Genomic DNA, 14,916 nt, shown 5'->3' with positions numbered 1-14,916 from the left:
GTTGGACACTCCAGATTCTGTGTGCTCTTTTTGCTGTTTGTGCTTGGTCTCCACATGCCACTCAGGATGCTCGAAGTGGGTTGAACCTTCACGGATGCTTCTTCTCCAGTTTGTGTATTTTCTCGCAAGCAATTGCCACATGTTGGTCGGGATATTGCATTTATTTAGGGAGGCTTTTAGGTGTCCTTGAATCATTTCCTCTGCCCTCCTAGCAATGAATTACCATTGTGGAGCTTTTTTGGGGAGTCTCTGTCTGCATACATGACCCATGTGGCCTGTCCATTACAGCTAGTCATGTATGATCAGTGGCTCAATATCAGGGATATTAGCCTGGGAGAGGAAACTCACATTGGTTTATCTATCCTGCCGGCGCATTTTCAGGATTTTGCAAAGATAGCACTGTTGATAACTCTCCAGGGATTTGAAGTCTCTGCTGTACGTGGCCCACATTTCCAATGCAGAAAGGAGGATGTGAACCACAGCTACTATGTAGATCACAAGCTTGGTTCTAGATTTGATATCTCAGCCTTAGAGTGCTCTGTTCCTCAGAATGCAGATGGCATTTGTGCATTGGAGTCAAAGTTGCATTTCATTGTCAATGTCTGCCTACACTGATTGGAGGCATCTGAGGTATGGGAGATGATCCGTGTTGTCCAAGGGTCCACCATGGATTTTGACAGTCAGAGCATTAGCATTATGTGGCTGGGGTGGGCTAAAAAACCTCTTATTTTCTAGATGTTTAGTCTGAGACCCATCATTCTCTCATCTGCCTCGGTGATTATGCTACGATATAGCTCAGCCTCTGAGTGTATGTAGAATAGGTGTTGTCTTCATACTGCAGCTCAATGGCCGAAGTTGAGTGGTCTTTGTTCTGGCCTGGAGATGTTGAAGTTTGAACAATTTCCCTATCAATTAACTCCAGTCTGCAGGGAGCCTCATGGAGACAGAGAAGTGCTCTAATGAAATTCTGTGTATGGTCAAATTTGAGGAAGATCTTCCAAAACACTTCACAGCTGACAGTTTTGAAGGCCTGTGTGAGATCAAGTAGGTCATATACAGAGATCAATGTATCCCTCCATTCTTCTTGGCTTTGGCATGCAATATATCCATGATGCTTTTTGATGGTTGAAGCAACATTGAGTCTTGAGGAGGTCCTCCTCAGAAATTGGAAAAAGGTAGTTGAGGAGGATTCTCATGATAAAAGTTTCCATGGCAGACAGTAAGAAAATCCCTGTGCAATTTCCACAGTTGGACCTCTCTCCTTTCTTGAAGATGGTCACAATTACAATGTCTCTGCGATCTTCCAGCATGCTGTCTTACTTCCAGACAAGGATAATGAGGTTGTGGGTTCATGTAAGCTTGCCTCTTTGTTTTACCTTTGTACTTCAGCAGGAATTCCATCTGAGCCAGAGGTCATTGTCTTTCAGCTGTCAGATGGCTTTTTCAGCCTCAGAGCAGATTGGAGATGAACCAAGATGGTGCTGGATAATATTTGTGGGAAGATACTGAGAGCACTTGCACTGAAGATTGCATCTTGATAGAAGAAGTCCTTGAGGTGCCTTCTCTCTCTCTCCAGCAAGCGTTGACTACCTCTCAGTCTTTGATGAGGAGCTCACCAGTTTTTTGCTCTCAGTGGAGTAGGTCATTAGATACTCAGACTGACAATGACTTTGATTGTACTGAAGAAGCTATGCACATTGTGCTAATTGGTGAATTGCTGAGTCTCATGTGCTCTTTCCACTAACCATTTATCTTTAGGTCACAGGCTCTTTATTGCACTTTGCCCTTCAGTTGCTTGTGGACGTGTTTCCTCTCATTCAAGTTTTGTTTTAGCTGACAGTTCAAGAATGCCGTGATTCCTGGTTATTCTTATCGAGCCAGTCTTGGTGTTTCCTGTTTGAAAGACCAAATGTCTCCATGCCAGTGTTGACTATAAAGGGTGGACCGGGCACTGTGGGCAGTCTGCAGCTCTGGCACATTGATTATCCGCAGTTTGATTATAAGGTGCCTCCTAAATAGGTCTTTCTTCTCAGGTCCTTTGAGTCCAGCAACATTGAGTCTCCCGTGGTAGAGATTTTTCTGGAATGCTGGTTTGGGGTCAGATTGATGGAGATGGCAGAGCAGTGGTCGGTACCATTGGAAGACGCCTGTGCATGGATTCTTTTAAGGTGTGGTGGTCGTTGCACACCAACCACTACACAATCTCAGTGGAATGAGATCTCGGTCTAATAGCACAAAAAATCTGAGATGATTGGAGATCAAGTTTGACTCTAGGACAGGAAAACTAACAAACACGTGTCTTCCAAGTCATTACCAATCACTACCATTGTGAAGGCACGCTGCAATGTCTGGGTAGTCGGAGGAGGATCAAGACTACAAGCTGATGTCCTGGCTACTCGTCAGCCCAAACTCCTGCATCAAGTCAAGATGGTGCAGAAGGAACTGGGGGGAGGTTGACCTGCCAGAGTTTGGGGTTGCTGGAGATCTACCTCAAGCTGACCTTGTTTGACCTGACCCTGCAACATCTCTGTGGCGTGACTCAACCCTGCACACCCTCTGCCATCTTGACATGACCCTTCGATAGTGTGCTATCACAGGTTAAAATAATCCACACACATGCACCTCTTCACCAACACCCCAACCATCACCAACATCCCCAACCACTGCACTCCCAACACCCACACCCCACCCCAAACCTAATGAATCCTACTTTCACTGATGTAGTAGATATCGTTACAGAGACTAAGAGGAAGACTGTGATGAATCCTAACTTGTTCTCCCACTACTTTTGTTGGACATCCTCATAGTAGATGATATTTAAGGCAATTCTCAGCATTTACCTTTTCAGATTCTTATGCCTTTTGACAGAAGGTAAGTAACCTAGTCAATTTTAACTGCCCACCCTCCTGCTATCCACTGTGGATCAAAGTCACACTTGCTTTTCATTATTGCTAAATTGACTTGTTTTATTCATTCATGAGATATAAATATTGCTGAGTAGGCCAAGATTTATTGCCCATCCCTAATTGCCCTTGAGAAGGTGGTGGTGAAAATACTTCCTGAAACATTGCAGTCCATAGTAGACTCACAGTGCTGTTAAGAAGGGAGGTCCAGGATTTTGACTCAGTGACCATGAAGACTGGCATACAGTAAAACCCCCATATCCACGGATTTGGTTTCTGCAGTTTACTGCAGCATGAAAATATTACTTGGAACATTTCAGAAATAATTCCAGGGGGCTGCTGGGGAAGTAAATTTCCCATTTAAATGGTTTGCGACTGTGCGTGCTTTCGGGCATCTGCGGTAGGTCTTGGAATGCATCACGGGGGGGGGGGACACCTGTACAATTCAAAGACAGTATGTCTCTTAGAGGGAATTTGGAGGGGCTGACTTTCTAATGGATTAGCTGTCCTTGTCCTTCTGGTTGGTGGAGATTGTTGGCTGGGAAGGAGTTGTTCACAAAGCCACGGGAACTTGTTGGAAGTGCTGCAAATGTACGCCAGTGGTGGGCAGAATGAATGTTGATGATGGTGGATGTTGTGCCATTCAGTGGGCTGCTTTACGCTGAATGATGTTGAGTTTCTTTTGTTTTGTTGGAGCTGGTCTCATCCTGGCAGTTGGAGCTTATTCCATTATATTCCTGACTTGAACCTTGTGTATGGTGGGCGGTGTTTGGGAAATCAGGAAGTGAGTTACGAACTGCAGAAGATGTATTCTCTGATATGCTCCTGTCACAGTGATACGTAGCTAGTCCAGTTCAACTGTACACTTCAAGTGCAAATATTTGGTTGAAACTGTGACTAAAATCCTAGTTCAGATCCCAAATCCAATATTACAGGAGAAACCATTGTAAATAATTGGGGTAATGCACTGACTCAAGTGAACCACAAAACAAAAAGAAACTGATATTATTATAATATTGAGTCAAAAGGCAGAGGACTGATCATTAATGACATCTGAACCTTGAATGCTGGAAAATTGAAACATTTTGTATCTTTTATAATATGCATTGATGGAATTTATGGAATAGTTTAAGGCATTTTAGCTACACTGTTCCTTTTCTTTTGGTTGTCTATTTGAACAGTGATATATTGCAGGTACCACCACTAAATTACATGATTGAAATCAGTCATGTTCAAAACAATTGTACCTTTAAGGTTTCAACTCTTACAAGGTGAGTCCCATAATACTAACTTCTGTCTCAATTGATTCTTTGTGCATAATCATTTTATTTAAGAACAAGATATGAAAAATGTCTGAGGGATTACATGATGAAGTGAACTGCTATGAGGCAAAGATGTTGTAGTTGTTGAAATAAGTAGGGGTTTTTTTTAAAGAACTCGATGGGATATTTGGTGAGAATGACAGAATAGATTCAGTTGATAGATGCTAGGTTTTACAATTGTCATGGAAATCTAATTTATTTTGAAATTGCTATTCACTTTTGTTACATTATATTCACTATGAAATGAATTAATCTTTCTGAAGTATTTCAATCTCTACCAGCTGCCATTCGCTGGTCTTGAATTGCTTGTCATGATAGAAAGTCTCTTGGGAAGTTCTCAGTGAGTTACAAACCTGTAATCCATTTAACAAGTTTTAAATAATGTAGGTTCTAAGAGCACGAGAAGAGAATTGGATTATTTTACTTTAAAGGCAGGAAGAATAAACATGTTGTTTGCTTGATACCATGCATCCAAAGAGTGACATCTCAGAAGGAGAAAACAATCTTCAAATAATTCATTTCACTCCATGTGATATAAAAACATGCTCTGGGATCTAATGGCATTGAAGACTTGTTCTGCAAAAGTAGCCACGTCCCTAACAGTGTTGTGCTGGAAAAGCACAGCACCACGCTCTCGACTCTGATCTTCAGCATCTACAGTCCTTACTTTTGCCTATGTCCGTAACAGAGTTGCTGCAGTACAGTTAGAGTAGTGGCATCTATACATCAATGTATAAAATTGCTCAGTATATCCTGTATACAAAATGTGGTTGGCTGGACAACTGGTTTACAATACGGTGCAACATCAACAATGCAGATTCAATTCCTGCACTCGCAGACATTACCATCAAAGACTCCTTCTCAACCTCTTTCCTCATCTGAAGCACAGCAACCCTCAGGTAAAACCACCACCAGTTGTCTCTCTTTAATGAGAGAGCTGCCTAGTAGGACTATCGTGACTTAACAAAAAGCAGGACAAATCCAATTACTGCATCATCAGGCTAATGCAGGTCATCAGGAGAAAGTGAGGACTACAGATGCTGGAGATCAGAGCTGAAAATGTGTTGCTGGAAAAGTGCAACAGGTCAGGCAGCATCCAAGGAGCAGGAGAATCGACGTTTCAGGCATGAGTCGATCCTCCTGCTCCTTGGATGCTGCCTGACCTGCTGCGCTTTTCCAGCAACACATTTTCAGCTAATGCAGATCATCAGCCAAGTGATAGAAAGTGTCACAGGCAGTGCTATGAAATATACTTTCAAAGCAATAACCTAGTCATTGACACTCAATTGGCCTTCTGCTGGGGTGTTCAGCTCCTGAATTTATTACAGTTTTGGTCAAATTATACTGAAGTTCTGATCATAAGAGATGAAGTGCGAATGAGAGTCCTTGACAACAAGACAACATTTGACTAAGTGCAGCATCAGGGAGTTCTAACAAAGCTAAATTAATGGGAGTCAGGTGTGAAATCTCCACTTTTTAGAGTTATACTAATCACAAGAATATTTTTGTGGTTGGACTCCAATTGTTTCAGCAGCAAGCACCATTACAAATGTTTCTAAGCAAAGTTTCATTGACTCAACCACTTTCAGCTACGTATCAATGATCTTCCTTCCATTGTAAGGTCTGAAGTAGGATGTTCGCTGATGCTTACATAATGTTCAGTACCATCCACATCTCTAAGATAATGAACCAGTCTGTGTCCATGTGCAGCCAGACTCAACTTTAGTTGATACTTCTCATTAACATTTGTGCCACACAAATGTCATGCAATGGTCATTTCCAACAATAAAGATTCTAACTACATCTTCTTGAAACACAATGACATTGAGTGAAAGGAAGAAGACGGCATGAGAAAAGTTGATATGCATCATAGTGAAATGGACACACTGAAATTTGCTTGAAAAGCCTTTGCCATAAACAGGAAAAATTTGCACTGTTTCTCTTACCATGGATACTGCTTGGCTGTTGAGCATTTTCAGACTTTTTCACTATCATTGTGTATTAATATTGCTAGCTGACAGCTGTTATTTAGACATGGGGAACATTAAGGACTACAATAATTATTTGAAACTAATGAAGCATCTTATGTGTGGGCATGTTTCAGATGCTGTTTTCACAAGTTACAACTACTTTAATGCTTTTATCAGATAGATTTTGATAATCTGAATCAAACAAAACAGAGGAGTCCACTCACATTATCAGTACCATGCTGATTTTGGCATTTAGCTGTCTCCATACTGGTTAGTGATCACCATGGAGATTCAGCCCCAGTATACACTGTCTGCTGGAATGGCCTGTGGACCTGCACTCAATGGCCTCAGCCATAGATACTCAATGTTTCACTCACTTGAGAATGTGCTCTGATACTTGATCCTTACTAATCCATGTTTCATTACAAAAGTAAAAGATATATTCAAAAAATGCAAAGTACCCAATTTACTTATCTAATGGAATCAAATTAGCAGATAACATTATGTTCTAGACTGTACTTAACAAAAGTTAGAATGCACTTATTTTAATAAATACTAACTATTGGTAAATAACTATGAGCTATAAACATATGTCTGCTACTTAAAACTCTAGCCACCTTTAAAATGCCTTCAAGCACCTAAATAATAGACAAAAAGTATAGCTGTTACAGTTGAAATAGAAAGTACTGGGGAATCATACAGTTCAATGGCATCAGGTTACAGGCTAAAGTGAGATTTTATTTTTCTTCCCAAACCTTTTTGTTCTCCAAAGTCCTTCCTTCCAGATTATGATTTTGTTTTTGCCAAAGCCAGAGGAGATTTCTATTTTTATTATTCAATTTCATAGGCATTAATTGGAGGCAATAATTTACGACAACCAGTAGGAGATTTCAGGTATTGTTGCTGCAGAGAGATAGAGATTCTCACCCACCTCTTCCAGTCTGGAGACCTTCTGTCTTGTATTGCTCACCCACACAGGCTGTTCCAATGCCGAGGAACTAATCAGGCTGATGACTTTTGACAATTGCACAAATCGATCAGGTACCAGTCATACCTCACTCTACACACACTCTCTGCTGCCTTGTCACCTCTCCCACTACTTGCAAAGCAGCAGTGTAAACACAACTCAACAATGAGTTAGAGTAATTTGATTTTAAAGTGCATCAATTTATTCTAGAGTACTTAGTTTTAAAATCAGTCATTTCCCATTTTAATCCACAATCAAAAATAAAGAGAAAAGCACAAAAGATGTGCCTCCATCAGCATCAATAGCAAGGTAAAAGAGTGAGAGATGCTGATATTGTTCTAGGTTCTGCTTGCTCTCAGGGGAGATGTGATAATGCCAGGAAGTGCTGACAGGAATGATAAGACACACAGAGAATCCCTCAAAATGTCTTCTCTTTCATCTCAACAGGGCCAAGCACCAAACACCAAACAACCTCTCTCAACCTGAGCAATGGAAATCATTAGATGTAGTAGGAAACAGAGGAAGAAAACATACTAAAGGCACATAGGTAGTGTGGGTGAAATATCATTGCAAATAGGTTTTCACCCCTGTAATAATGCATTTAAAAGTCTGCTGCAGTATAATTTTCACTGGTCAAACCTAGTTAAATTATGCCAATGGGAGAGATGAACAGCCTCCTTAAGGATCCTGACAATGAAGCAAGTTGCAATAACCAGGTTTTGCTAATCTCTGACAGCAACCAATTCCTTAACTGCTGATAGTCCAAGATGATAGGGATTTTTGTACTGTGACAAAAGATTGTAAGACCACAATAAATTCAGAAGACCATAAGAATAAAATAAGACCATAGAACTGAGAGCACAAGTAACCATCAAATCTACTCTCCCATTCAATAAAATCATGGCTGATCTGAGAATCCTCAACTCTTCTTTCCTGACTTTTTCCCCATAACCCTTGATTCCCTTCCTCATTCATAGAACATAGAGCATTACAGTGCAGTACAGGGCCTTAGGCCCTTGATGTTGTGCCAACCTGTGAAAACAATCTGAAGCCCATCTAACCTAGGTTATTTCATTATCATCTATATGTTTACCCAATGACCATTTAAATGCCCTTAAGTTGATGAGTCTACTACTATTGCAGGCAGGGCATTCCATGCCCTTACTACTCTGAGTAAAGAACCTACCTCTGACATCTATCCTATATCCATCACCCCTCAATTTAAAGCTATATACCCTCGTGCTAGCTATCACCAGCCAAGGAAAAAGGTTCTCACTGTCCACCCTATCTAATCCACTCATCATCTTGTATGTCTCTATTAAGTCACCTCTGAACCACCTTCTCTCTAACGAAAAAAGCCTCAATTCCCTCAGCCTTTCCTCAAAAGACTTTCCTTTCATACCAGGCAACATCCTGGTAAATCTCCTCTGCACCCTTTCCAATGCTTCCACATCATTCCTACAATGCAGCAAGCAGAACTGTATGCAATACTCCAAGTGCGGTCGCATCAGAGTTTTGTACAGCTGGAGCATGACCTCATGGTTCCGAAACTCAATCCTTCTGCCAATAAAAGTTAACACACCATACACCTTCTTAACAACCCTATCAACCTGGGTAGCAACTTTCAGGGATCTATGTACATGGACACGGAGATCTCTGTGCTTATCCACAATAGCAATAATCTTACCATTAGCTCAGCACTCTGTATTCCTGTTGCTCCTTCCGAAGTGAATCACCTCACACTTTTCTGCATTAAACTCCATTTGCCACCTCTCAGCCCAGCTCTGCAGCTTATCTATGTCCCTCTGTAACCTGCATTATCTTTCGGCACTATCTGCAACTCCACCGACCTCAGTGTTATACACAAATTTACTAACCCATCCTTCTTTGCCCTCATCCAGGTCATTTACAAAAATGACAAACAGTAGTGTCCCCAAAACAGATCCTTGCGGTATACCACTAGGAACTGAACTCCAGAAACTGAACATTTCCCATCAATTACCACCCTCTGAGTTCTTTCAGCTAGCCAATTTCTGATCCAAACCATTAAATCACCCTCAATCCCAAGCCTCTGTATTTTCTGCAAAAACCTTCTGTGGGGAACCTTATCAAATGCTTTACTGAAATCCCTATGCACCACACCAACTGCTATACCCTCATTCTCCTGTTTGGTCACCTTCTCAAAGAACTCAATAAGGTTTGTGAGGCATGACCTACCCTTCACAAAACCGTGTTGACTATCCTTAATCAACTTATTCCTCTCTAAATGATTACAAATTCTATCTGTTATAATCCTTTCCAACACTTTACCCACACCCAAAGCAAGGCTCACTGGTTTATAATTACCAGAGTTGTCCCTATTCCCCTTATTGAACAAGGGGACAACATTTGCTATCCTCCAGTCTTCTGGCACTATTCCTGAAGATAATGATGACATAAAAATCAAAGCCAAAGGCTCTGCAATCTCCTCCCTAGCTACCCAGAGAATCCTAGGATAAATCCCATCCAGCCCAGAGGACTTATCTATTTTCACACTTTCTGGAATTGCTAACACCTCCTCTTTGTGAACCTCAATCTAATCTAGTCTAGTTGCCTGTATCTCAGTATTCTCCTCAACAACATTGTCTTTTTTCTGTGTGAATACTGATGAAAAATATTCATTTAGCACCTCTCCTATCTCCTCGGACTCCACGCACAACTTCCCACTACTGGCCCTAATCTTCCTGTAGTTATTTATTTTATGCTTGACATACCTAGAGAAAGCTTAAGGGATTTTCTTGATCCTACCTGCCAAAAACTTCTCATGTTCCATCCTGGCTCTTCTTAGCTCTCTCTTTAGGTCCTTTCTGGCTAACTTGTAACACTCAAGCACCCTAACCGAGCCTTCATGTCTCATCTTTACATTTGTGGGCGGCACGGTGGCACAGTGGTTAGCACTGCTGCCTCGCAGCGCCAGAGACCCGGGTTCAATTCCCGACTCAGGCGACTGACTGTGTGGAGTTTGCACGTTCTCCCCGTGTCTGCGTGGGTTTCCTCCGGGGGCTCCGGTTTCCTCCCACAGTCCAAAGATGTGCAAGTCAGGTGAATTGGCCATGCTAAATTGCCCGTAGTGTTAGGTAAAGGGGTAAATGTAGGGGTATGGGTGGGTTACGCTTCGGCGGGTCGGTGTGGACTTGTTGGGCCGAAGGGCCTGTTTCCACACTGTAAGTAATCTAATCTAATCTAATAAGCCTCCTTCTTCCTCTTGACAAGAGATTCAATTTCTTTGGTAAACCGTGGCTCAGTTGCTCGACCACTTCCTCCCTGACTGACAGATACATACTTACCTAGGAACAGTAACTGTTCCTTGAACAAGCTCCACATTTCAATTGTATCCATCCCCTGCAGTTTCCTTCCCCATCCTATGCATCTTAAATCCTGCCTAATTGGATCATAATCACCTTTCCCCCAGCTGTAACTTTTGCCCTGCGGTATACACCTAGCTCTTTCCATCACTAAAGTAAACTTAACCAAATTGTAGTCAGTATCACCAGAGTGCTCACCTACCTCCAAATCTAACACTTGGTCCAGTTCATAACCCAGTACGAAATCCAATGTGACTTCTCATCTTGTTAACCTGTGTATGTACTGTGTCAGGAAACCCTCCTGTACACATTGGACAAAAACTGACCCATCTAAAGTACTGGAACTATAGCGTTTCCAGTCAATATTTGCAAACATGAAGTCCCTTATAACAACTACTCTGTTACTTTTGCTCCTATCCCAGAATCATCTTTGCAATCCTTTTCTTTACATCCCTGGAACTTTTTGGAGGCCTAGAGAAAACTCCCAATAGGGTGACCTCTCCTTTCCTGTTTCTAACTTCAGTCCATACTACCTCAGTGGATAGGTCCTCATCAAACGTCCTTTCTGCCACCGTAATACTGTCCTTGACTAACAATGCCATACCTCCCCTTCTTTTACCATCTTCCTTGATCTTACTGAAACATCTAAACCCCGGAACCTGTAACAACCACTCCTTTCCCTGCTCCATCCATATCTCCAAAATAGCCACAACATCAAAGTCCCAGGTACCAACCCATGCTGCAAGTTCACCCACCTTATTCCGGATTCTCCTGGTGTTGAAGTAGATACACTTCAAACCACCTTCCTTCCTGCCGGTACATTCTTGCGACCTTGAAACCTTATTCAAGACCTCACTGCTCTCAACCTCCTGTACAGTTTCCCATCCCGCTGCTAAATTAGTTTAACCCCTCCCAAAGAGGATTAGCAAATATCCCCCCTAGGATATTGATGGTACTCTGGTTCAGGTGTAGACCATTCTGTTTGTAGAGGTCTCATTTACACCAGAATGAGCCCCAATAATCCAGGTATCTGAATCCCTCCCTCCTACACCATCCATGTAGCCATATGTTCAACCGCTCTCTTTCCCTATTCCTCACCTTCTAGCATGTGGCATGGGTGACAAACCAGAGATAACAACTCTGTTTGTTCTAGCTCTAAGACTCCACCCTAGCTCCCTAAATGTATGCCTTACATCCCCATCCCTTTTCCTACCCATGTCTTTGGTGCCCATGTGGACTACAACTTGGGGCTGCTCCCTTCCCCCTTGAGGATCCTGAAAACACAATCTCTGTCTTCAAAATATTTCTATCTCAGTCTTGAACAGATTTAATGGCCTAGCTTCTCTATCCAATGGCAGTGAAGAAAATCACAAATTCACTACCCTCGGACAGAAGAGATTCTTTCTCACCTTTGTCCCAACAGGACAACCTCTGACATTTGAGATTATGCTCTCTGATTCTGGATTTGCCCATAAAGGTGATATAACTTCTCAGCATTTACCCTGTTAGCCCCCAGAAACATCTCATACAATCCAGTAGGCTTGCTTCTCATTCTTCGAAACATCATTGAATATAGGCCCAGAACATTGATAACTGATTCAAGGCATTGCATTTTAATCCAAATAGTGATGAGATTAATCACAATGGGCGCAGGCATTGTCATAAGACATAGTCTGCTCATAATATTTTAAGTACACTCACCTTGTGAGCAAAAGAATTATAATTTAAATTAGAATTCATTCTATTGTCATATATGCTCACATGAGTACAGTGAAAAAGTTTACAAGTCCTCACTTATGGCACAATCATAGCTACAAATGTACCTAGGTACAGATTCTTAAGTACAAATCCTTAGGAAAAAAATAGAAAAATAAAGAAATAAAATGTCCAGGATGGAATCAGTGATGATTCCATGCATCTCTATGTACCAGTTATTGAAGGGAGTGTGCTGCCATTCATGCCTGGGAGATATAAAAATGGGCAGCTTGTATGTCCACTCTCATTCACTGCATGTTGGCCAACCTGAAAAAGCTGTGCAACATCTTGTCTCTTGCTGGTTACAAGCTGTCTACAGGATACTCAAGCATTTTGGAACAACTTAAGAGTCTACAGGTATCCTGAAACAATCCCAATCATGGAAGGTTCAAAATGGTATTCCTCAGGATTTCTCTCAACTTGTTGGATATCATGATAAACCCCATAGCTCAACTATAATATCCTGATGGAATTTTTGAATGTTATCTGATCTTAGCACCATGCAATATTAGTGCACTATCTCCTTTCCTGCTGTTTCTTTCCCTAATGGTTATGTAGAATATGTTATATATTGATGCTTAAGACAATAAGACCATAATAAATAGCAACAAGAGTAAACCATTCAGTCCCTTGACCATGCTTTGTCATTGAATAGGACTGTGGCTGAACTGACATTCTTCACTTCCACTTTCCTGTGTTTCCCCCTATCCTTTGATTCTCCAACTGATTAAAAATCCGTCTATCTCAGCCTTAAATTTACACAAGGATTCTTCTTCCACAGTTCCCAGGAGTTCTAAAGTCTCTGGGAGAAGAAATTCCTCCTTAGCTCAGTCTTAAATTAGCATCCCTTAATTCTGAGACTATGCCTTCTGGTCCTAGACTCTTCCATGAAGGGAAAGGTCCTCTCAGCATTTACCATTGAGCCCCTTAAGAACCTTACATGTTTCAGTAATATCATGTCTCAATCTTCTAAACTCCAATGACTAGAGTCCAAATCTGTTCAGCCTTTGCTTATAAGACAATCCTTCCATACCAGGGACCATCCTAGTGACCCTTCTTCAAAGAGCCTCCAATGAAATGAAGGAAATAAATAAAGGAAATAAAACTAATCAGGACTCTAGATGTGATTTCGCCAGTATCTTGTACAGTTGCAGTGAGACTTTCCTACTCTTATACTCCAAACTCCTTGAAATAAGATCCAACATTCCTTCCTGATTACTGCGGAATCTGCATGTTAGCTTTCTGTGTTACATGTACAAGTACCCCAAGCTCCTTTGTGTTGCAGTTTACAGCAGTTTTTCTCCACTTAAATAATATGTTTTGTTTTTGTTTCCCTTCCAAACTGAACAGCTACATATTTTCCCACATTTTTCTCCTGTTGCCAAATTTTTTCTCACTTACTTACCCTATCAATATCTCTCTACAACATGTTCGTTTTCCTTTCACAACTTGCCATCCACCTAGTTTTGTGTCATCTCCAAGTCATTAAAACACATTGTAAAAAGCTCTGGCCCTGGCACTGATCCCTGTTGAACTCGACTGGTCACAGGTTGCTAACCTGAAAAATAACTCTTTCTCCCCGTTCTCTATTTCCTGGCCATGCGCCAATTCTCTGTTCATGCCAATATATTACCTCCAACACTGTGGGCTCTCAACCTATGATTCACTGTTTTGTGTGGTACCTTGCTGACTGTCTTTTGGAAGTCCAAACACAACACATCTACTGGTTCCCCTCTATCCACTCTGAGATTTCCTCAAAAAACTCAAATAAATTAGCCAAGTTAACTCTGATTGATTAGATTATGATTTTCCAAATGTACTGCTATTATTACCTTAATATTTGATTCCAATACATTTCCAACAATACGTGGTAAACTAATTCTGGATTAGAGTGGTGCTGGAAAAGCACAGCAGTTCAGGCAGCATCAACAGTACCCAACAGTACCCTTCCACCGACACTCTCATTCGTTTGGCTAAAACTGGTCCTCACACTTAACAATTTCTCTTTTGAGTCCTACCACTTCCTCCAGACCAAAGGGGTAGCCATGGGCACCCGTATGGGCCCCAGCTATGCCTGTCTCTTTGTTGGCCACGTAGAACAGTCCATCTTCCGTAGTTACACCCGCACCACTCCCCACCTCTTCCTCCGCTACATTGATGACTGCATTGGCGCCACCTCGTGCTCCAGCGAGGAGGTTGAACAATTCATCAACTTCACCAATGCATTCCACCCTGACCTTAAATTTACCTGGACTGTCTCTGACACCTCCCTCCCCTTCCTGGACCTCTCCATCTCCATTAATGACGTCCGACTTGACAACAATATTTTTTACAAACCCACTGATTCCCACAGTTACGTGGATTATACCTCTTCCCATCCGACCTCCTGCAAAAATGCCATCCCGTATTCCCAATTTCTCCGCCTCTGCCGTATCTGCTCCCAGGAGAACCAGTTCCACCAAAGATCACACCAGATGGCCTCCTTCTTTAGAGACCGCAATTTCCCTTCCCACGTGGTTAAAGATGCCCTCCAATGCATCTAGTCCACATCCCACATCTTTGCCTTCAGACCCCACCCCTCCAACAGTAACAAGGACAGAATGCCCCTGGTGCTCACCTTCCACCCTACCAACCTTCGCATAAACCAAATCATCC

The sequence above is a fragment of the Chiloscyllium plagiosum genome, chromosome 15 (assembly GCF_004010195.1).
Source record: "Chiloscyllium plagiosum isolate BGI_BamShark_2017 chromosome 15, ASM401019v2, whole genome shotgun sequence".
NCBI lineage: Eukaryota > Metazoa > Chordata > Chondrichthyes > Orectolobiformes > Hemiscylliidae > Chiloscyllium > Chiloscyllium plagiosum.
This window is presented reverse-complemented; position numbering follows the sequence as displayed.